At 35.2% G+C, this 22,857-nt stretch overlaps 1 protein-coding gene across 3 annotated transcripts in view; it reads right to left on the bottom strand.

Moving 5' to 3' along the window:
- EYS (eyes shut homolog) overlaps nt 1–22,857 on the bottom strand; it is a 1,034,174-nt gene extending 1,011,317 nt beyond the window's left edge. For all 3 annotated transcript variants that reach the window (XM_080388797.1, XM_080388796.1, XM_080388798.1), the window contains exon 1: nt 1–22,857. This exon is cut by the window's left edge and continues 34,336 nt beyond it. The gene's annotated coding sequence lies outside the window, so the exon portion shown is untranslated.

Raw genomic sequence — 22,857 nt, 5'->3', positions numbered from 1 at the left:
TAAAGCTAGAAGGCTACCTACATTCACATCTCCTGTGGCTGCCAAAATAAGTGTCATACATAACAATTAGTAGATCATAATTCCAGCATTCAATACATTCTATTCACTACAGTTCCTAGTTATTCTCAATGATTTCTCAGAAAAAAACTATGTCAAAAATGGCAGAAAAAGTAAATTAAAGTCACTTTCAAGCATTCAATCTCTGATCTCTTAGTCCTGCTCCTCAAAGGAGAATCAAAATCTGACAGTCTAGACTAAAATGCAAAAATATTTTAAATGAAAAAGGCATCAGGATAGATTATCTTTATGGCATATCATAATTGTCCACAATCTCATTTCCTGCCAAATTGTTAGTTTCATATTGCTGCTCTGTATAAAGACACACGTTATAACACAAATTTCATTATTGTTCTCAATTGCCACATCATCTGTTGCTTTACAGGTGTGAAACCCCCTTTATCTTTTTTGGCTAATTAATTGAGATTAATGAAATTAATAAATTATTTGGAACTCTAGCCAGAATGCCATATGTATCTGAAAATACAAAGAGTAGCTGGAATAGAGAATTAGAATATGTAGTATGTGAAGATCTAAAATATCCTATGTGATTACCTTTACTTCATATAATTTCTACAACACTGAGGGGAAAAAAAAGGTGAGCAGTTTTAGAAGCTTTAGAGGAGGAGAGGAAATCAAAATATTTCTGCAAATTGATCCATGTATAACAGAAGGAATCCTAAGCTGCAGGTGGGGGTGGGCAGTGATAGAAATAAACAAAAGGCAAAAAGAGGAATTAAGGACAATGTAAACAAAAATGAGAAAATGAGAAAAAGAGAAGAAGTTTGTTCCAAATATGACTTGTATTGTCAAATTCAAAAATTAATCAGTTAACATGGATTGAAAACAGTATAAGAGAAAAACCAGAACATACTGTAAAATGGAGAGACATTGCCATAACCACATTACATGACAAAACACATAACCAGCAGAACTCCTTGGACAAAGCAGAGCGTGCAAGATTATTATCAGAACCCCACAAACAACAGAATTGCATCAATATTAGGCACTGTCAATATCTATAACCAAGGAACCTCCTGATGCTGCAGAAATTTTAAACCTTAAAAAAGCCCTGCTAGACAAGCCACAGAAGAATTTGTCCACATCCACTATTTTATTTTTATTGCATGTTCTGTATTTCTTTCCTCTTTCTTTGACTTCATTGATTTCAGCTCAGTTATGCTGGGACATACATTATCCAAGGATCTGGACCTGAACATTTTACAGCTGGCATATAACCAGCACAGGTGAATACTGTAAGATGGAGAAACTTGTCTTGTTTTCAGAAAACAGCAAAACTGTCACTGATTTTAACAGAGCCAGGGGTGTCATCACAGTTCTTAAAGTTTGCCTTATCAACATTATTTGTGTGTATAAAAATAACTATAGTGTGACATAACAATACCTGTCAATAACACCTTACAATAACGGATTACAGTAAGGATATTTTTTCTCTCTCCTTTCCTATAATTTGTAGCAAATAAAAAGTAAGTCTCTTTGAATTACATAGACAATTTTTGGGAAAATTAAAATGCTTTTACTATCTGTTCTGGAAGTTTCACTTAGAAACCACAAAATAAATGGCTGCTGTGATGCCAAAATGGCACAGAGTAACTGCTTAGAGACCAAATTTGTCTTTAAGCAGCAAAGGTATTTATTTCGTGCAATGCTGGGGAGCTAGCCGATTTGCACCAGACAAACTAGCTCCAAAGTTTTCAGTGAAAATTTAGGTAATTTATACAGTTCTCGTGAGAGGTTACAACATCTTTACATACATACTGATTTGATTTTGACACCCAATCATTCCATTCATAATAGGTGGGAACTAGGTGGAGCAGACCTTTCGGTTTTCTTTGTTCAACGATTTCCTGACTTGATAGTCTCCTTATCTCCCTCAGGTGCCCACCTGATCTTTTCTAGTTATTCAGAGTACATTCCTTTCTCAACACAAACAGAGCATCACCCAGAGCATTGTACCAAACTCAAATTGACTAATCTTTTTTTTTTTTTTTTAAGACCTTGTTCTGTTTCAGCTGCTCTATTAAGAAAGCTCCACTTGTATTCTGCAGGCATCAGTTTTGTTTTACTCTCCAATTCCTAATGGAGTTTAAAATTAAAATTAATGTTTCTGTTTACTTTCTAGTGTATTCAAAAGCCTAATCAACGATGTCAGCACATCTTAGTAATAGTGTTTCTCTATTAATGTCTGATATAGGCAGTAAAGGAAGCATGGGGCACTATTCAACATGCCCGTCACTGGAGGATTTCTTTATGTTGTCAGCTGTGAACCAACTGAACTGTAATAAATAGTACAATTAGTGGAAATAAAATAGCACACTGACAAGATTGAGATTATATTGAGCAGGACACTTTGCAAATGCCTGATCTTTTACCCAAAATGATTAGAATCTGAATAGAAAGAGGGAAATAGCAGTCTACTAACTAAAGACATTCCTGGTCTCTCAATCCCATTTTAGCTTTTGGAAGCTCTTTATCTCACAGTGCATCTTCCGTGGGTGCCCTTGTTCTCATATGTTCCTGAATGCCTATTTTTGATACATTCCAGCATTAACAAATGTTAATCAATTATCACTTAAAGCCTTTCTTAAGATAATTTTTCATCTGTACTTCTCCCCACTGGAGCTGTCACTCCATCACTTAATCTTGATAGCCTTATCTATAGACCATTATGTCTCCTCCATTGACATTGCTTATGCAGCAGCTGTTTTATACAAATCGGTTTTGTTCTTACAGTCTTTGCTGTCACTAGTACAACTTAGTTGTACACTGGCTTTGCTGATTTCAGGTTAGTAAGCTTATTTAAATCACTTGAGAATCTCTGCCTTTGTTATTAACATAAGACAAATATTTTCTAGGGAGAAACAACTAACAAGTACTTGAGCATAACCTTTAAAAATGCAAATTAAAATATAATTAATTGATTACTTTCGTTTGAAAAACAGGAAAAAGTTGAAAATCTTCTACATCTTTCTTTTCCTCTACACAGCAAATTTAAAGCATGAATCCCAAGGGGATTTGACTATATGATACTATATGTGCATAAGAAACATAGTAAATTTAATTGTACTTCATTGTTGTATAAGCTAAGCGTTTAAATGCCCACCATCTTAAATACTAGAGATTATAATTGTAACTGCCATTTCAAATAGATTCCTATGTGAATTTTAGGAGTTGTGCATTTTTTCCATGAATCTTAAGTTTAGAGATCTTTTAAGTTACTTATATAAGTCTCTTAGAAGTACTGGATGAATTCACACCATACATCAGATTCAGTTTGTGGTATGATTTCCTGAAGGATGTGAATATTGTGAAACCCTTTCAGGACATTAACAGAATTTACAAGGTCAGAATACTATTGAACTTTCATGGTGATTAAGAAAAACAGTCCCCATTGATGTACCCTTTAAAAGTAGCTAAAAGCCAAACAAAGAACTGAATTAATGCAGTATGCTCTTGATCAATATACCTGCCAGCCATTAAGCCTTTAATACTTCCACTAGTAAATTCATTTTCCATACTATTATGGTGTTATGAAATTGTCTTAAATTTTACTTTAGTGGATTACAAACCAAAATAAAATAAGAAAATAAAATATAGCAGATGATTATTTGGCTTTTAATACTGAAAAGTATTGATATTCTGATTAAATTTCTTTAATAACAACCTTACTTGTAGTACAAAGCAATACATTTACACAAAGAACCTCATTAATCTTATATGATATAGTAATTGATGAATATTTTAACTTTTTACTTAAAAATATAAAGGTATAAAGTTTAAAATATATTCAACCACTATTAAACTAGTATTAAACTAGTATCTATAAAGATCAGACATTTATTCTAAAAGAACATACTACAGTACAATACAAAATAAATCACTAACACTTTTTAGCAAGGTATTCGGTATAACCGGGTTCTCAGTGTAACTCGTAGTCATCAGCTCACAGCTGACAGAAGAAAATAATACTAAAGTCATCAAACCCCTGAAAAGAAAGTTACAGAATGAATCTTAATAGGAAAATACATACAGTATGAATGATCCTTAGCAGAATGTTATATCCCAAAAATTATATACCCATTTTCTATTTTCAAAATAAAGCTTTCTTAATTTTAGTCAAAAGAGAAACACATTAGTGGAGGAGGAAATGAAGGTTAAATTAGTACTGTGTGAATCCCTCATTCAAGCCCAGTTGCTATGCACATACTTTTCTTACCAAGATCACTTGTTGGATATCAATTCTAAAGATTAGTTTGGTGGCAATTATTAAATCTGGTTTGGTTTAATTAATTATTGCACAGAATATGGTGCAAGTGTTTTCACTAAACAGAAATATTCCCTTGATTAGCTTGCAGTTCCTGTGATTTTGTGACATCCCTTTCCTGGTGGTCATGTAAGAATTAAACCGTTCTGATTCTTGCACACAGAGTTCTTGTTTCCTCATTCTGATTTACTTTTACTATTTTCTGTTGCCTTCCTACCTGAATTAAATCTGTTTCATCTGATCACAAACAAGGTAGAAATTTTCTTCTGATCAGAAGAATGTCATATCTTATTAGAACAGGAGTCAAAAGGGTGACTGATGTAACCAAGAAGAAATAATTCCACCTATGTCTTTGTCACTCAGAGATAAACAGATACAGTGATTAGCTGGGAGACTGGTGCACAAGTAGTTGTGATTAGTTGCATAACTGTGTCTTTGATCCTGATCTGAACTCTGTAACGACGAACTCTAGTCACTCATTTGTGCAATAAAATGTGCAGCTTTGCAACTGACATCAGTGATTCCTGGGGCTCAGCACCTTTTCTTATTTTATGTAGATCATATTGAGTCAGTTTCTACCTTATGAACAAAAAGAAGAATGTAGTAGAGGGGTGTTTACTTTATAAATGATTAAATTCTCAACCAACTTCATGGATCAATGATTGACAAGACTTAAGGTGGATGATGCTGGAAGGTCAGATCCACATGGGCTTATGTGTTTATATTTTCCTCTTTTCCAGCTCTTGCTGTTAAAGCAGTAACTCTGAGAAATAACCTTGAAAAAACCCTCTGGGAAAAAAAATCATACACACAGTGCTGTTGATTTACATTGGTAATAAGTTTTGATCTTAGAAAACAAGTTTGCTCCATTTGCAGTAAGTTTTCAGGAGGGATAATAACTTGCTTTTTAATACTAGTATATGACTGAAAAATATCAACACTTTAAAATATAAAGTTATTTTTTAATGTCTTTACTGAAGAACAGCTGAAACCCCACTTCCCTAGTATGCATGCCTGGCAGAGATTTGGGGCTGAAACAGCAGACATCTGTACTAAATGTCTTGAAGGAGATACAGTTGTTGATAAGAATTTTGCTTTTTTTTCCAGTTTGCAATAACAGGGCAGTGACCTGGGTTGAATATCTGAAAGGTAAATTGGTTTTATAATTTTAAAATAAATTACTTTTCTGAATGTCTGAATAAAGAAACATATTGATCATGTGAATTACAGATTGTTTTAAATCCTGATATAAACAACAACTGTCTGCATGATTAACTTAATTCTGCAATCTTAATTCTACTCTTCACATATATTTATGCTTGATATTTCAGAAAGATGACTGCTACAGGATTTCCAGAATATCTCACTACTTCAAGCTACTTGAGTGTTTCTTCTTTGGAGTTCATCTTTGTTTGCATATAAATTATTTTGATCAGCTTTGTATTCAGATAGTAGATATTATAGAGATGTAAAGGTATGGTAAAACTACGTAAGGCTGAATTGTTCTAACAAACATGTGGCAATTTGTTTTTCTTGCCTGTGATTTTCTTTTAATACAGTGATTTATGTCAGTGGTGTTAGAAATCATATTTTCAGGAGACTGCTACAAGGTATGTGTGAAAATCATAGTTAATGATTTTAGCTATTGAAGTTATCTGTTAACTTTTAAAGAATCATTATTAAAATGAAGTACCAGCAAGATTCCTAAAAGGCCTGTTGTATTGGGTTTGTATGGCAAGATTTTGGTAGCGGGGGGGCTACATGGGTGGCTTCTGTGAGAAGATGTCACAAGCTTCCCCCATGTCTGATACAGCCCATGCCACCTGGCTCCAAGTCAGACCCACTGCTGGCCAGGGCCAAGCTCATCAGCGATGGTGGTATTGCCTCTGTGATAACATATTTAAGAAGGGGACAAAAAAGCTGTGCAAGGGCAAATGTAGCCAGAGAGTGGAGAGAGAATATGTGAAAGCAACAACTCTGCAGACACCAAGGCCAGTAAAGAAGGAGGAGGAAGAGGTGCTACAGGCACCATGGAGAAGACCGTGGTGAGGCAGGCTGTTCCCTTGCGGTCCATGGAGGTTAAGAGTGGAGCAGATACCCACTTGCAGCCTGTGGAGGACCCCACACCAAAGTACTAGATGTCTGAAGGAGGCTGTGAGCCCATGGGAAGCCTACACTAGAGCAGGCTTCTGTTTGGACCTGTGAATCTGTGGAGAGAGGAGCCCACACTGCAGCAGGTTTGCTGTCCCTGTGGGGGACCCATGCAGGAGCAGTCTCTTCTTGAAGGACTGCATCCTGTGGAAAGGACCCATACTGGAGCGATTACTGAAGAACTGCAGCCCATGGGAAGGGATGATGTTGGAAAATTTTGTGGATGACATCCAGGTCTGGAATCACACTTACTGAAAAAGTTCAGCTCATAGATCAAAAGGAGAGTAATGTAAATTAGCAGTTGTACAGAAAACAGAAAGCATGAGGGCAGGTTTAGAAAGGGACTTATTTCATTTCTAAAACTTAAGACTGAGTACAGAAATGTTAATGCTCTCCAAATTCATCAAAGGCTGCTGCTAGGGGGAAGGGAATAATCTGTTCTTTGTGTCCATATTAAGAGAGTTTCAATCAGAGCAAGGGAGATTCAGGCTACACTATAAAAATAGCTTTCTGACGGTAACAATAATCCAACTGGAATGATTTGTTATGGGGAGACTGGATGTCTCAGAAGAAGTTGAGTAAACATACATTGGGAGATTCATAGCTAGAGCAAATTATTGCCTTAGATCTGGAAGGCTGACTAGGTGAGATTCCAGTCCTCTGTCATTCTATGTGAGCCATATAGAAACCTACACAAAAGAACAGAAGTTTGCCTAAATATATTTGAGACAGCCAGAAGGGGAAAAACTAACCCTAGCAGATGTATTGACATATACTGTATGTTACGGTTCACATTTCATTATCAAATCGTTGCATTTCTGCTAGTGCAAACTCTTGGTGACTTGTTTAAATCTGTTTTGAAATGTAAGTATGTTTATATTTATACACTATGCATATGATGATAAAATAAGAAAAAACCTGTACCTTCAGGAGCTACAGCAGAATAAAACCAATTTGAAAAGACCACTTCCATTAGCGAAGGAAGTAGCGATAAAATACTTATTTCTTTGTTAGATGTTTCATGTTTTTACATTCCCGTAATTTTTAAAAACACGGTATCACATCTGAATTTGAAAGATTCTTTATTTTTCCATAGAAAAGTGCTAGACAACTGCATTTCCCTTTTGCTTTATGCCTTTGAGGATTTGGCCCAATCTGCAAATACATATAAATCTTTCCTAGCTCATGGTTATAACAGTCTAAGCAGAAGTTAGGACCAAAGCAACAGTAACTTTCAGATGCTTTTCAAATACTTCAGCACTGAGGTAGAGTTTATTTGATATATAAAATAGATAGAACAGGTGCTATCAAACAGTTTCATTTCCTTTGTGATATAAAGCCTCCATGCCATGAATGAAAGCCTAGGTCTTTCCAAACAGTAAACTTGCTGAAAAATGGATTGAAGAGCTTTACAATAACTTCAAGGTATAAAGGAGACAGTGCTATAAAGAGAAATACAGAAGAAACAAGCTAAGCTTAATGGGGAAACAAAATGGGAAAATAGGCTGAAGGGAAGGGAAATTTCCCTACCATACACTTTTCCCTTAAAATGAGAATAATAAAAAACAGCAAATAACAATATTTACTTCAGAAGAAAATTCTAAATGTTATTGTTCAAAACATTTAGAGGAAGAAAAATAACTTAACTTCAAATAAGTCTGTTTTGCTATTTATTTTGCTACACCTTAACAGAAATGTATAAAATAAGAAAAGAACTTATCAGTTCTTACTATTATGCTTGATCTCTCTCATTAGAAGGAAATAAAACTAAATGGAAGAATAGATTGTACTTTTCTAGGTCTAAAACAACATGGTTCTGCACTGGATTATAGTTATGTTTCAGTGACATGGAATGAACCATCTGAAGTGTGGTTTTCCTACTAGGAATTCTCTGTATTTCAAGCTGTCTGTGTAGACAACCTAAAAAAGATAGCTTTGGTTTTGGTCAGGGTTTCAGTCAAGGTTCAATTCAAATTAAGCAATAACAGCAAGTTAAAAAATTAAGGGACTAATGTGTCACTCTTTTCAAAACATTGAATTGTATATGACATTTATTAAATAGCTGGATTTTGACTTAAAAAAACCCATTTTTTTTCAGCTGATCAGTCCTAAACATCTTTTCAAGAAAACAGAGCAAATGAAGTCCAAAAGATAGCTGACAAAGCCCAGAAACAATTGCTTTTAAGAGCAAAGTAAATACACACTTTCACATTGAATAAAGTTTAATGCTGTATTTGATGAAGTGAGGCGGGGGGGGGGGGGGGGGGGGGGGGGGAGAGAGGATGATAAGAATCACATCTGGAAAAAAAAATCACTGAAGAATTATAATTTATTTTAAAGTTTCCAGCTAAACAATTGACATAGATAAGTAGTGCAAGACAGGAAAGATAATGAAAATGAATAGGGAAGCCCATATTCATCCTATCTAATTTTGGGTGCATAAATAATGTACAAAGTTAAGAACTTACATGCCTAAGGATCTGTACAAAGTCAATGTAGAAAAATAGACTCCTCTATGGTGCTTCACGTCATCCCAAATCTTAAAATACTTTCTGAAAGTGCTATTTCTTGCAAGCTATAGTGAAAACAATTTGAAGAGACAAAACGGGCACAACTAATATTATCTCAGTATAAAGAAAAGAGAAGGCCTTTATGCAAATACATGAAAGCCAGAAAGAAAGGCTAAGAAAAGGATGTTTAGAACATCTTCTCAACAAGGATGAACACAAATTAATCCCAAGGAAAGAAAAAAAAATGTTAAAAGAAAAAAGAAACTTTACTGAGACGTGCTTCTACAGGTGCCTGAACACAACTTTCTACTGTACAGGTATCCAAGATCTAAGCATGCAGAGTTCCACAAATGTGGCCTTATTGCTCCAAGACAATTAACCTTGAAATAATTAGCCGAAGTAGTCAAAGATTTTTTTAAATTTTCTGGGCTTTCTTTAAAGTGCTTAAGATGTCGCCCACCTTAATTTAGGAAGCCTGAAAATGTGGGGGAAAACCATACTAAAATAACAGGGAGAAAACTTCTAATATTTTATAGTCCAAATCTATATTGGTTTACAATATAGAACTTCTTCACTAATTTATATGATTTGCAAAGAATGCAAAACCAGAACTATGGATATTTCAATCAAAATTTAATCTTAATCTATTAATGTTTTTCATAGAATTATTTTGTTTAGTTCACATTTGTAAGCAATAATAGTATTGGGTCTGCTTTTCTATTCTCTTCAGGTTACAGTGACTGCAGAATAGTAATTGGACTCTTAGGTAGGTATCTAGTTCTGCATAATTACTTTCCCTTATTCTAACTATAATTCTAGCAAAAAGTAGGATATTTTAGAGACTGCTCCACTGTCATCTGTTGTCAAAAGTTCCCAGGAGAAAGTCTTGGTATAATCCATAGACAATATATTTCTTTTTTTCTCTAAGATGTTTCAGAATTCATTGTTGAAATATTTTACCTATGTCTTTCACAGTCCTTTTTCTTCTGATTTTACCTAGTTTCATCACGAAAAGGATAAAATTATTACCAAGTTTACAAAATTATGCTAAAATCGTATCTTTACAAAATTTTGATTTAATAAAATATAATCCATTCTGATTTAATTTCACACTCATATGATTTAACCATTTCCTACCAACACTGACAACTTGTCCATTGACTTTTTAGGTAAGTGTGACAAAACTTATACGGCTTTCAATCCAGTAACATTTTTAAAAATAAGAAGGTCAGAATTTTTGAAAAATACCCAACTTCTTGTGAAGACACAAATAACTCAGTACTTATAAATATTGCTTACAGAAATATTTCAGATTTCATATTTCAAACAGTTAATATCAGATGTTTCTGATCACTGAAGAAAAAAGAATTGTAGCAGAGTATGTGATAAGTTTTGTTAAATGCAACAAGCATAAATAAAAGGAGAAATACAGTGCTTTTTCTTGATAGTACTGGGTTTTTGTATGTGAAAAAAATGAACAAAAGAACCTAAACTTTCTTCAATGGCACTGCTGAATATAAGAGACAGTGAACTAAACTGTTCCTTATGTAAGTACAATTGTCACTAAAGTCAGTAGGAATCCTTTTGTGCATGGAAAGGGGATATTCGGCCCTTAGTGGCTGTGAGCAAGGTATTGTGTGGCAGTGATGCTCAACAAGTATGGGAATGACAGCTGGCAGATGAATATAGGAATAGATTGGAAGTGACAGTGAGTCTGACTATATGTACAATCTTTTTTGTCTAAATGAGCTAAAAGTAACATCTCAAGTACTGTCACTTTTCTTACCACTAGCAGCTATTTTTATAAATCCAGAATAGTAAAGTGGCCTTTGGGCCAAATGCTTGTATGAAGAATAAAAACTGAATAATTTTCTGAAGCTGAACATAACACCCAATTTACATTACCAACTGACCTTAATGCAGAGGTTTGGGCACTGAGACTCTCATGACAGGGATCCTCAAACTTTTTAAACAGGGGGACGGTGCCCGGATGAAGTGGCAGGCAGTCATCTGTGGCTGCTTGGTTTCCCCCCCCAACCCCTGGCGGGGGGTGGGTGGGGTGGGTGTCTGTAAATACTGGGGGGCAGATTGAGAACCCTGGGGGGCCGTATCTAGCCCGCGGGCCATAGTTTGAGGACCCCTTCTCAAGAATATTCACTAAAACTATCTATTGTTTCTTGCTAGCTGTGAGCAGACATTTGATTTCATTTTGGAGGATGAAAAAGGAAATACTTAAGATACATATAGGTAAGCAGTGGCAGAGAATCAGAACTTAAGTGGCTTTAAACTGTGCCATTCACAACATTCTGTCTGGAAGTAGAGGTTTTTTAACATTTGGTGTTCCTGAAAGTGCCTGAAGGGAAAAGCATTTTGAGTCTTTTAGACATCTTTGTTATTTTATAGTTCAGGTGTATACAAGCTTAAATTAATACAGCTGAACTTCAATCAATTTAGAAATAATTTTGGACCTGTTTAAATCCACTGTATTGATACTAGGATAAATTTTCATTTAAGATTATTTTAATTTCTGAAAAGGTAATGTAGTGATTTGAAATTAGGCATAAAAAAAAATACCCAAGATACCTAATACTGTTGAGCATCTGTACCCATAAAACACTTTCAGTGCATTTTGCAACTAAGCAAAGTCAATTATTGTCCAAAGAAACAGCAGTATAAATTTGGATGGGAATAAAAGTCGTAAGACTTTTGGTTTCTAGATCTCACATCTCTGAAGAGCACTGTTAAATTAAAATATGCCTAGAGTTTTAGTATGCCTAGAGTTTAAGATGATGATCATCTTAAAAAGAAGAAGCATTACCTACTTCATGGATAACTAGGGAAGTCTGCTTTGGGAAGGGTAGTATTTCAGAGAGGGCCTTTTAGAACGAGTAATTTTTTTGGTTTAAATTATTCAAGTGTAAAGTCCTACTTGGAAATCAGTTCTATTTAAAGTGTAGGACAGATAAAAAGCAACACTCAGACAGTGTGGGACCTGAGTTCTTGGTCGGGAAGGGTAGACATTAAAGAACTTTGTACACAGAGAGTTTTTCTCTTCTTCCTTAAAGTGGAAGTCCGTAAAGTCCTTTCTAAGACTGACCATATGGCTAACACTTGATAAATGTGCTTGTATTTACATATCTGTATTATTCACATTGCTTTTACACATTTTTGAGCATATCTTCTTCTTTTCTTGTAATTACAGTAAATAATGAGATAAATATTTACAAATTTCAGTCATACAGAACTGATGTAGGTACCTGCACAAAGTGAACAGAATTCAGACTTGGTTAAAACCCATTACCAGTACATAAGAAAGGAGACAGAAACCCAAACAAACAAAAACCCTGAGAACAATGAACCAACCAAAAAAAACCCCAAAAGAAAGTTAGATATTGAGTTTCCAAAGTGTTTTCAGGAAGTAATCTCGGTAGCAAAATAATTTTCTACATTAATTTTGACTGTTGAGTCTTTTTGCTTTTTTAATAAAAATTGAAGACTTCTGATAACTGTTATTGCTCTTTCCTAAAATACTGTAATGTGTGCTCTTTAATAAAAGACCTCTGGAATAATATTCCACTAACCAAATTTAATAAAGCTCTAGGGTGCATTCTGAAATCCTTCCTCCAGTTTGAAAATAAACTAAAGCTGTTACCATAAAATACTAACAACACAAACCTGAAGCCACTCTGGATTTGAATGGCTGCAGCTCAGAAAAGCATTTTACTTTAAAAGTTATAATTCAATTTGTAAAATAGAGACCACTGTAGTTATTTATGAGCTTTTAAATGACCATTTTGTTAGTAGTATGCTATCTCAGAAAGTACATCTTTGTTTCACTGGCACAGGTTCCATGAATTCATAAAAGTAACAATGTTTTTAATAAGTGATTCTATCAGCAAATCTTTAATTTCCTTATCCTTTTGATCTCATTTGTAAAATAGAGATGATAATATCTTCCTTATCTGACAAAACAATAGTATGACTATGAATGCTTTGTAAGGATAAGTGGGTGACGACTGAAATTGTAAACAGTTTTCAGTAAAATGTTTTCAATAAAACATAAGATTTTCTACACAGTGCAATACCTGAACGAAGTACAACAGATAAGTAGAGATGTCATGCTGAACTGTGCAGGCAAAAAACAATACTGAGAGTTTACCTCATTCTGTAAACATTTTCTGGCTTGAGATACTGATCTTAACATAGGTATTCAGATTTTGAAGTCAATAGAGCTATTAAATGTGGAGAGATGAACACATGAACACTGTTGACTGGGGAGAGGCCTGAATAACGAAGAGATAAAATCCCAAAGTATTGAATTAGTAACTCCTGAATTGAAAGAAATAAACACAAAAAAATATGAACTGATAGTGTACGGACAACTGGACAAGAATTTAATACATTCTGACTCCTAAATGATGGAATTTGTAACCTTTACAGCATTTTTCTCCTTTTCAATTTAGAAATGTTTGTTTAAAGAATAGACTCATGTTAATGGCTTAGAAATTTTAAATGTAACAATATTCCTTCTTATTTTCCACTTTATATACATTAATTCTCTCTTAAACATTGCCATATTTGGTTAACGATTGGTAGTTATTGTTTGTAAGAGAAAAAGCAGACATATGGGGGGAAGGGGTGTGTGTGTGTAGGATATATGACATTAAATGGACTCCAAAGACAAAATTACATGAAATTAGTATGACAGCATCTATAGGTAATTTATTCCATGTTATGATAATTTAAATAGTTGATTTTTAAGACATCTGGATCATAGTGAGATTTTTACACAGATGTTTATAGATTTAAAAAAAAGAGTAATTAAGAAACTCATATTGGTCCCTGTGACAAATGTCCAACCTAGAATACAATGTCAGAACAACAGAAAATTAATGTAGATGTCTACAACCATTCTACATATTCAAGGCTTCCTTTATTTTAGATATAAACATGCACTATTTGGATGCAGCTCATCTGTTTCAGAGACCTGCTTAGGGTAAGATGAAACACATTCCAAAATTGCTTATTTCTCTCCATGACTATAAAAGTAGTCTATATTTTTAAATTTTGAAAGAAAACTCTAGCCATGGGAATCTGAAACTGAGATTAGTGATGTTATGAACATTTGCCCTATAGCAAAGATTAGTTCACTGATCTTTGATTCAGAAAAGCGTATTTTCCAGCTCCTGAACCTAAAGCTAAAATCAATATTTTTTTTTACAGTCTACAGAAGCGGTATTTAACACAATCTTTCTAAGATTATGTCTAACAGTGGACAGAATTAAGTGCTTCTAAGTTTAAGAAATACAGAAGAGCAGGATACAACTTTAATTACGTTCAAAATATTGCTAACAATCTCTTTTAGTAGCCCCTTCTCTAGTAGTAATGCTACTGTAAATGTAGTTAGTCCACATTGTGCAGTTATCTTTTTTGTTTCCAGTAACAACCAGAAAAAAAAAAAAAAAAAAGGAGAGTTTTGGAAAGACTGGGGAGTCAAATTGCAGCTGTTAGAAAGTACCGAAAGATTGATAACATAACAATATCATCACACTGGAAAAGAGAACTGTCTGAGATACTACTGTATCTCAACGGTTCAGCAGCAGTTATAGAATACTTGGGATAGAATCCATTTTAGACAAAGTCAGCCAAGTTGCCATGAACCATCTCCAGCACTACTCTAACACAAAATGATTTGATGCTGCACTGAAATGGATTAGGAATACTAAAATGTTTTCTTGTTGGCTTTACTGTGGGAGTGGTAAATTCCAGGTAAACAGCAGTCATCAATAGCAGTCAAGACTAATGTCTTTAATTACATTTGCGGCATTCATAAGAAGATATGTATTTATGCTGTAAAATCCTAACAAGGTACATTTATTTTCTACCTTTGATAAAAAGCTCGATATAAGTTGCTGCTCTATATTCTAATAAAGAAAGTATATGTCTATCTGTGGGAAAACTCACAATGGTTTGACAGTGTACTTAGCTCTGTGTTAAATAGAAGTATTTTTTCATTGCTCTCTGTGAATAGCATTTTTAGTGATAGCACATGACATCCTGAAAAAATGTATTATTTAAATAGGTCTTAACATAATGTATGGAAAATTTCATTGTTACTGTAAAATAAAGAAAAGAGTAACAGCCTAACTAGTCATAATTATTAAGTACTTTCTTTTGTGATGTTGCACACCTGAAGAAAAACAAAACCAAACTTTAAAAAATTCTAGTAGAGCAATTTAAACAGTAGTGATTAAATCTAAATTAGGAATAAAATTGTGAGAGCTTCAAATTACAGGAAATGGTAATTCTCATGAGAAGGTAGAGTAGACATTATTCAAATATGCTGTGTTAGCCTTTTTGTTTCCAGTTTTGTTCTCATTATCATTTTTAGTAATGCTTTGTTACCTTGAACAAGCCCTTTGAAACCTATCAGATTTAAATTAATTATAACTTTTTTGTCTTTGTCTTCCCTCCTATTTTTATGTATTTTTAAAGTTAGCTGAATAGCAGCAGCAGTTGTACAACTAGTACGTAATATATATTCTGTTTGGTGAAGTAGTAAGCATTGTTGCAACTTTATAAGCTTTTATACATATGTATATGAGTATATATGAATGTCAGGTGTCTTGACAGGACTGTGATGAGAAGTTTCAAACTTAAAAAAATTAATACTTACTTAAATTTAACTTAAATCTGTAACAACACAATATTGGCTAGCTTTTACACAATATTAAAAATTATTACTGCATTTTCAAAACTTTGTCTTTAGTGCCTATAACTTAAATAAGCTCTGAACATACAACACTGTGGAGCTGAAGCTGTTTATTTATCATTGGTATCTATAGTCTTTGGTGACTTTCAGTTGCTGAGGCCCAGGATATCAGTCTAGGGAGCTCATTGCTGAAAGAAGTCGGAACTGAAGTGAGCCTGTCCTCTTCCTTCTCTGATTTTCCTTGCTTATATCTGATGTTTCTGTAGTGCTGTGGCCCTCACAAAGGGACTGTGAGGGGGTCTTATCTGCTCCTGATACCACTTTCACTGGTTTTGATTTTGCCAGTTATATTTCTTCTGTATGAATGCCTTGCCTATTTGAAATCTTAGGTCCTTACACTAATTTTTGTTGCTTGAATGCTTTGTATATGCAACTACATGACTTTTTTTGCCCTTTTGGTAGTCACACAGATCGGATACTTATGGAAAATGTTCATACATTGTCTTTAGCTATGCCATAAGTGTTACAGAATTCTTATATACTATTGCTGTTTACACTCCTTTATAAAGCTTCACTATGCTTATATTCAATTATATCCTGTTTTTATAATTCATAGGCCTTTCTTTTGGCTACAAACTCTCTTACCTAAAAAAACAAACAAACAAAAAAACAAACAAAAAGCCAACCAAAAAAACCCCTCCTACACAGACCGAAGCAGTTTGAAATTTACTTACTTTTCAGCAATAAAATGATGCCACATTTTTGTAATTATTTTGTGAGTACCATAAGCCCTTCATACAATTTACAGGCCTGATTCATGAGCTCATTAAGATTACTCAATCTTTTAAGTAGTTTAATAGTATATATATATACTGTCAGTATACTGTACAAGTTACTGGGGCTTGTTACAGACTTAAAGTTAAGCATTTGCTTAGATACTTTGAGAAATGAATTTTGAGGCCACTTCTACACTCCGCAAAAGTAGAGGCATCTCTGCACTTTTTTGGTCTAGCAGCTTTCAGGGTGAGAAGTGGCATACACTCATGAGTGTGACTTTTTCTTGCTGAGAATGAAAGGTCTATAGCCAGTGTGTAAAATGACATCAGTGGTGACACTGCATTTGACAGTCTGACTTCAATCCCTGCATAGACTTGAAATGGTTAAATGTATAAGCCGGTGACTCAGAGCTGAGACAGAGTATATTCTTTATCTTTAAATGATTGTATCTCTCTGCTTTGTTTTGTGTCAGGTGGAAAAAGTTTCACCAGAAATGGAACACAGTTTACCAATATAACAAAATCCTTGGCTATGCTAGGGCAATAGGCAATTTTAACTTTTTTTAGCCAAGTGGAGCAAGAAAAGTTTTGACAACCAAGTAAGGTAAAATGGAAAATCCGGTCAGACATCTCAAAAATCTAACTGAACTAGCTGAATTGTGGTCAGTTAGAACTGAATTTATCCATTTTATCCCTCAGTTACAAGCAAAGCATAAGTTAGCTCTAATACTGCAGACAATAAAAAGAGCAAGTCTAAAAAAGGTAAAGACAAATGACAACCTACTGTTTTATGCTATCAGATGGGTTCAGAGTCATGGGGGGTGGTAGCTGTGTGAGTCTGATTTATCTTTCTGGCAAACCATTTCCCTGGAAACACAGTCACAATTGCAGTACAATTATGTTCATTAATTACATCAATATGAGATTTAAGGTCTGTGATTTGCATATCAAGTATTTATAGGCTGTTATTAAATCCACTTGAAAGAAGTACAAACTACTCATCCATGTTGGTCTTCTACTTGTCCATTGCACAGACTAGGAATGATCATTAAAGATAGAAGAATTAATGAAGTATGAAAATCCCACGGAAGATATATCTGGAATGTATAGAAATAGTCATAACTTTCTATTATAATCTTTCTGTCTCTGTGGTAATAATTTCAGTCTTTGAAATGACTAAAATAATGAAAAGCTCATACTGGTTTGTTTGCACATTAATTTAATAGTTTAGTAAAGCTGTGTGTTTACTCAGTTGAAAGACTAGTCGCTTAGAGAATATTTTTACACTGTAATACTAAACATTTGCTTTCTTTTTGTATGTCTTTTCATATACAGCTCTGGTGTAGGCTAGGGTGCGAAGTATAATGAAGAATGCAGTTATTTTCTGTCAAACTGTTATCTATAAAAAAGCATGTTTATCACAACATTCATGATGATATTTTCATAGCATTTTACTCCTACAGTGTTATCAGTGGAAACTTGAGGAATTTGATGAGAAACATTCCTTTCTTCTCTCATTTTATTTCCAGTAGAGAATAAATTGATAATCCTATAGTAAAGGTTGTGCTGATAAGTTTTGAAGGCAGTTATATTTTGCTATGCAATTCTACCAGTTCTAGTTTGGATGTTTCCATTTTTCAGACCTGAAGTCTTGATAAAGTTCTAAGAGAGCTAGAGAAACTGACTGAATATCTGCAAGGGCGGAATCTAAAAGTGGTAGTACAAGATATGTAATAGAAAGTAGACACCACTCCCAAGTCACAAGTGTCTCTAAGTTACTGAAGATTGAAAAGAATATTAATAAAAAGCAATTTTTAGTAACACTGTCAAGCTTAGCATACAAGACATTAACTTTTTTCTACATGAAAATGCCAAATGTAGATGCTCAAAGGGTTTTTTATCAAATATAAACTGACAGTGAGATTTCCATTGAATGTCTGAGATTCCACAACACTTAAAAGAAGAGTTAGATTTTTTTTTTCTGCAGAAAGTATTTTTTTTCTTTTGCTTATTTTGTGTCCAGCTAAACTTGCTGTTTAGCTGGACACAAATCCTTTAACTATGGATTCGGATTGAAGCCAGGATGGAAAATTACTGATGACTAAAGCCAAACACCTCCAAACCTATAAACAGGGGTCCTAAGTGAAGCCCTTTGAGCTCTTCTGGATAGCAGCAGGCTGTGAACAGAATGTCCCTCTCAGGAGGATGCTTCTCAGAGCTCACAGACACCCAAGTTTGCAATGCTAAGAGGACTGTCACTAAAAGCTGATGACAGGGCCTGGGCTGATTTTCCTGTTTCTTGGGACTCAGCCCTTCACCTGCTGAGAAATGCAAAGGCATTCAACATGAGTGTTTCACTGAACTTGAGGGGAGATTTTAACGGGTATATATTTGAACATATATATCTATAAATGTATTCCTTTATGTCTGGCTGCACGTGTGTGTGAATTGATATAGGTACCTCATAATAAGTATAGTATAAGTATTACCATTTTGTATCCATAATTAAACCACTTTTATAAATTAAGCAAATCATGTTTGATTCACTTTTTAAATGATTAAGTGTTGCTAAAATGCTATGATCAGTCTTGATCTGTGAATATTCTTTATATCCTTTAGACATAAACCGTTGAAGACTGAAAGTAGGACTGGATCTAGTCTCGCTGAAGCTCTATTAAGAGTTCGGAAAGCAAAGGAGTCCACTCTGAACCTTGTGACTCAACAGGAGGGTCTCCCTTACCTTTTTACATCTTTAGTCTCTGTGTAAACATTGCCATCAAACTTTGTGAAGTCACACTGTCACAGATTCCTGTTAAAACTATTTCACTCATACTTTTAACAGCGATTCTTTAAGCAACTTGACCTAAGCCACTCATTCATGACAAGCTTGTTAAGTAGAGTTTATTATTTACTTTTCATAGAATCGCAGAACCATTTATGTTGGAAAAGACCTCTGAGATCAAGTCCAACCATTAACCCAGGACTACCAAGTCCACCACTAAACCATGTCTCTAAATACCACTTCTACATGGTTTTTAAATACCTCCAGAGATGGTGATTCCACCACCTCCCTAGGCAGCCTGCTCCAACGATTGACCACGCTTTCAGTGAAGAATTTTCCCTAATATCTAATCTGAACCTCCCCTGGTGCAACTTGAGGCTGTTTCCTTTTGTCCTGTCACTTGTTATCTGGGAGAAGAGACCTACCCCACCTGTCTACAACCTCCTTTCAGGTAGCTGTAGAGAGCAATAAGGTTCCCTCTAAGTCTTTTCTTCTCCAGATTAAACAACCCCAGTTATCTCAGCCACACCTCATAAGCCTTGTGCTCTAGACCCTTCACCAGCTTTTTCACCCTCCTTTGGACACAGTCCAGCACCTCAATGTCTTTCTTGTAGTGAGGAGCCCAAAACTGAACACAGGATTTGAGGTGTAGCCTCACCAGTGCTGAGTACATGGGGACAATAATTTCCCTTGTCCTGCTGGCCACACTGTTTCTGATACAAGCCTTACTGGCCTTCCTGGCCACCTGGGCAGGCTGCTGGCTCATGTTCAGCCAACCATCAGCCTGCACCCTCAGTCCTTTTCCAACAGGCACCTTTCCTGACACTCTTCCCCAAGCCTGTAGCACTGCATGGGGTTGTTGCAATCCAAGTGCAGGACCCATCACTGCTCTTTGTTGAACTTCATATAATTACCCCATCAGTCCAGCCTGTCCAGATCCCTCTGCAGAGCCTACATACCCTCGAGCAATGCCCAGCTTGGTGCCATCTGCAGACTTAGTGAGAGTGCACTCAATCTCCTCTTCCAGATCATTGATAAAGATATTGAACAGAACTGGCCCCAGTACTGAGCCCTGGGAAACACCACTTGTGACTGGCTGCCAGCTGGAAGGAACTTCATTTACTACCACTCTTTGGGCTCAGCCACCCAGGCAGATATTTATCCAGCATAAAGTACACCCATCCAATCCATGAGCAGCCAGTTTCTCCAGGAGGATGCTGGGGGAAACAGTGTCGAACACTTTCCTAAGGTCCAGGTAGACAACATCCACAGCCTTTCCCTCATCCACTAGTGGGTCATGTTGCTGTAGAAGGACATCAGGTTAGTCAAGCAAGACCTGCCTTTCATAAACCCACGCTGGTTGGGCCTGATCCCTGTGTTGTGTTCTGCACATGCCACGTGGTGGCAGTTAAAATGATCTGCTCCATAAGGTTCGCTGGCATTAAGTTCAGTCTGACAGATCTACTCCCAAAGCTCCCTTTCTGCCCTTCTTGTAAATGGGTGTCAGTTTGCCAGGACTATTGATAAATGATGGAAAGAACAGAGAAACATCTCAAGTATCTGTCCATGATTATGACTCTAAAAGAAACAGAGAAGATTAAAGAAGAATAGTACATAAATAAATAAATAAATAAATGAATCCATTTAGAACTAGGGAAGGCTAGTTGAGAAATGATAGTCAAATCTTAACAACACTTATACAGCATGAGCTTTTGGTACTGCAAAAAAAATGTTAGGTCTATATCCTGTTTTGCATGATAAATATTGAGTATGTAAAACCACAGTGAATTTAAAGATATATTAAAATATGCCCACTTTTTCTAATAGTCTGAGGCAGTGAGGGAGAGCAACAGGAATGAAAGTAATCATAGGGAAGAAGAGAAAGATAATGGGAAAAGGAGAAAAAATAGAGTAGTCATGAGATGATGCAGAGACAAAATAAAAAGAAGGGAAAGCAGAAACCATTAGAAAGTTGCAGCCTGAATTATTCAGAGCTATACCTTTAACTGTACCTTATTATTGTGATAGCTATGAATACAGGAAGTCTGCAAAGTATCTGCAAATGCTTGTGATTTTATTAAACTAAAATAGTTGCTCACTGCATCATCTGTCTCATTTACCTTATGCCCAGAGTGATTACTGAACACACAAATTTAATAACTTATCAACGGTGATGAAAGAATACTTAGAATAAAACCCAGAGATATTAGTTTGATTGCATCACATATCTGCTGACTGTAAGAAGATGAGATTATTACTGAAGACACAGATTTAGGTTCATGCTTAGTTAGACAAACCTTTGGTCCCTTGGAGCCAAAGAAGTTTTTTATTCTTAAGATCATACAGTTTGAAGTTTGAGGGATATAATTTCAGTAGGACATAAAAACATAACAGGAGAACACTCAACAGCTACAGAAACAATACCAAGCATTTTGTAAAACAATACATCTAAACACGGTTAAAGCATCAGAAGCAGCAATATCATGTATGAGCCAAGAAAATGTAATGGGAAAAGCTGTGGCGAAACTTCATAAAGAAAAAGGAAAAAGGTGTATAAAGTTTACACACAGTGATAAATTTCCTAAACAGTGCTACATGGATAATGCAAGATACAATGTATTGCATAAATGTTGACCGTCAGCAAAGAAAACCAATTTTGCATCATTAGCCCTGGAGCAATCTAAGCCTTTTAGTACTGGGTTGCTTAGATACTCACTGAAATAGTCCTTAAAAAATACATTTTTTTGTGATTCTTTGCACAGGGATGTTCACATGTGGAATCAAATCTTTAGAACAGGATGGTCAGTCCCTGTTTGGATGATGACAGGAGTCTGGATGTTTGCATCACCTCCAGCTGATCCAGGAGAGAGTATGAATTCCCATACCCAACTGGCCTGTGGTCCCATTTGACTGTCTGCGATATACATGATCCATTGTTACTGATTGTCTTAAAATTATATGCAAAACATCTCAACTGTAAAAGAAGTCTGAGCTATGTGACCATTTCTGTGTCTGCAGCAGTGGTTTCTATTGAGTATTTCCAAGTGTATTACCTGTGCTCATCTAGGTCAGTTCAGTAGAAACTGCTTGGATCTTTAGACAAACCAGTTTCTCCACCCAAGATATTAACACATCTAAGCATACATATATTATGCCTACAGTTATAATTCTGGTGTGGCTAGGTGTGAGGTCACTGTGTTTAAGTCTTTTATTCCCTGAGTCAGAAATACCATATCAGAAATAACACGGTTTATCTAGTCTTTTCATGGTGTCTTAGATCTAAGAGGACATAAATGCAATGTGGAAAAGTAGACACGCAAGTTTTTGGCAAGAGTTCCAGACAATGCATTCTGGGTATAAATGAACAGTCTGGAACAATACAATTTCAATTAGTTTTAGAAGGAATGAAATAAAAATTATTCTGGAACAATTTTGAATCACCTTTTTTTCTATACTTAATGTTGACATCATAATTTGCAGTGTGGTAGAAATTAGAAATCCTAGTACTAAGCACTATACCCTCAGAAAAAGCAACAACTCCCATGTTTAAAGATCCCTTAGGAAGGATAAGCGATATCTACAAA

This window comes from Falco punctatus, assembly GCF_963210335.1.
Source record: "Falco punctatus genome assembly, chromosome: 5".
In the NCBI taxonomy this organism is placed as follows: domain Eukaryota; kingdom Metazoa; phylum Chordata; class Aves; order Falconiformes; family Falconidae; genus Falco; species Falco punctatus.
The sequence above is the reverse complement of the archived record's forward strand: the minus strand, read 5'-3'. Positions and strand labels throughout refer to the sequence as shown.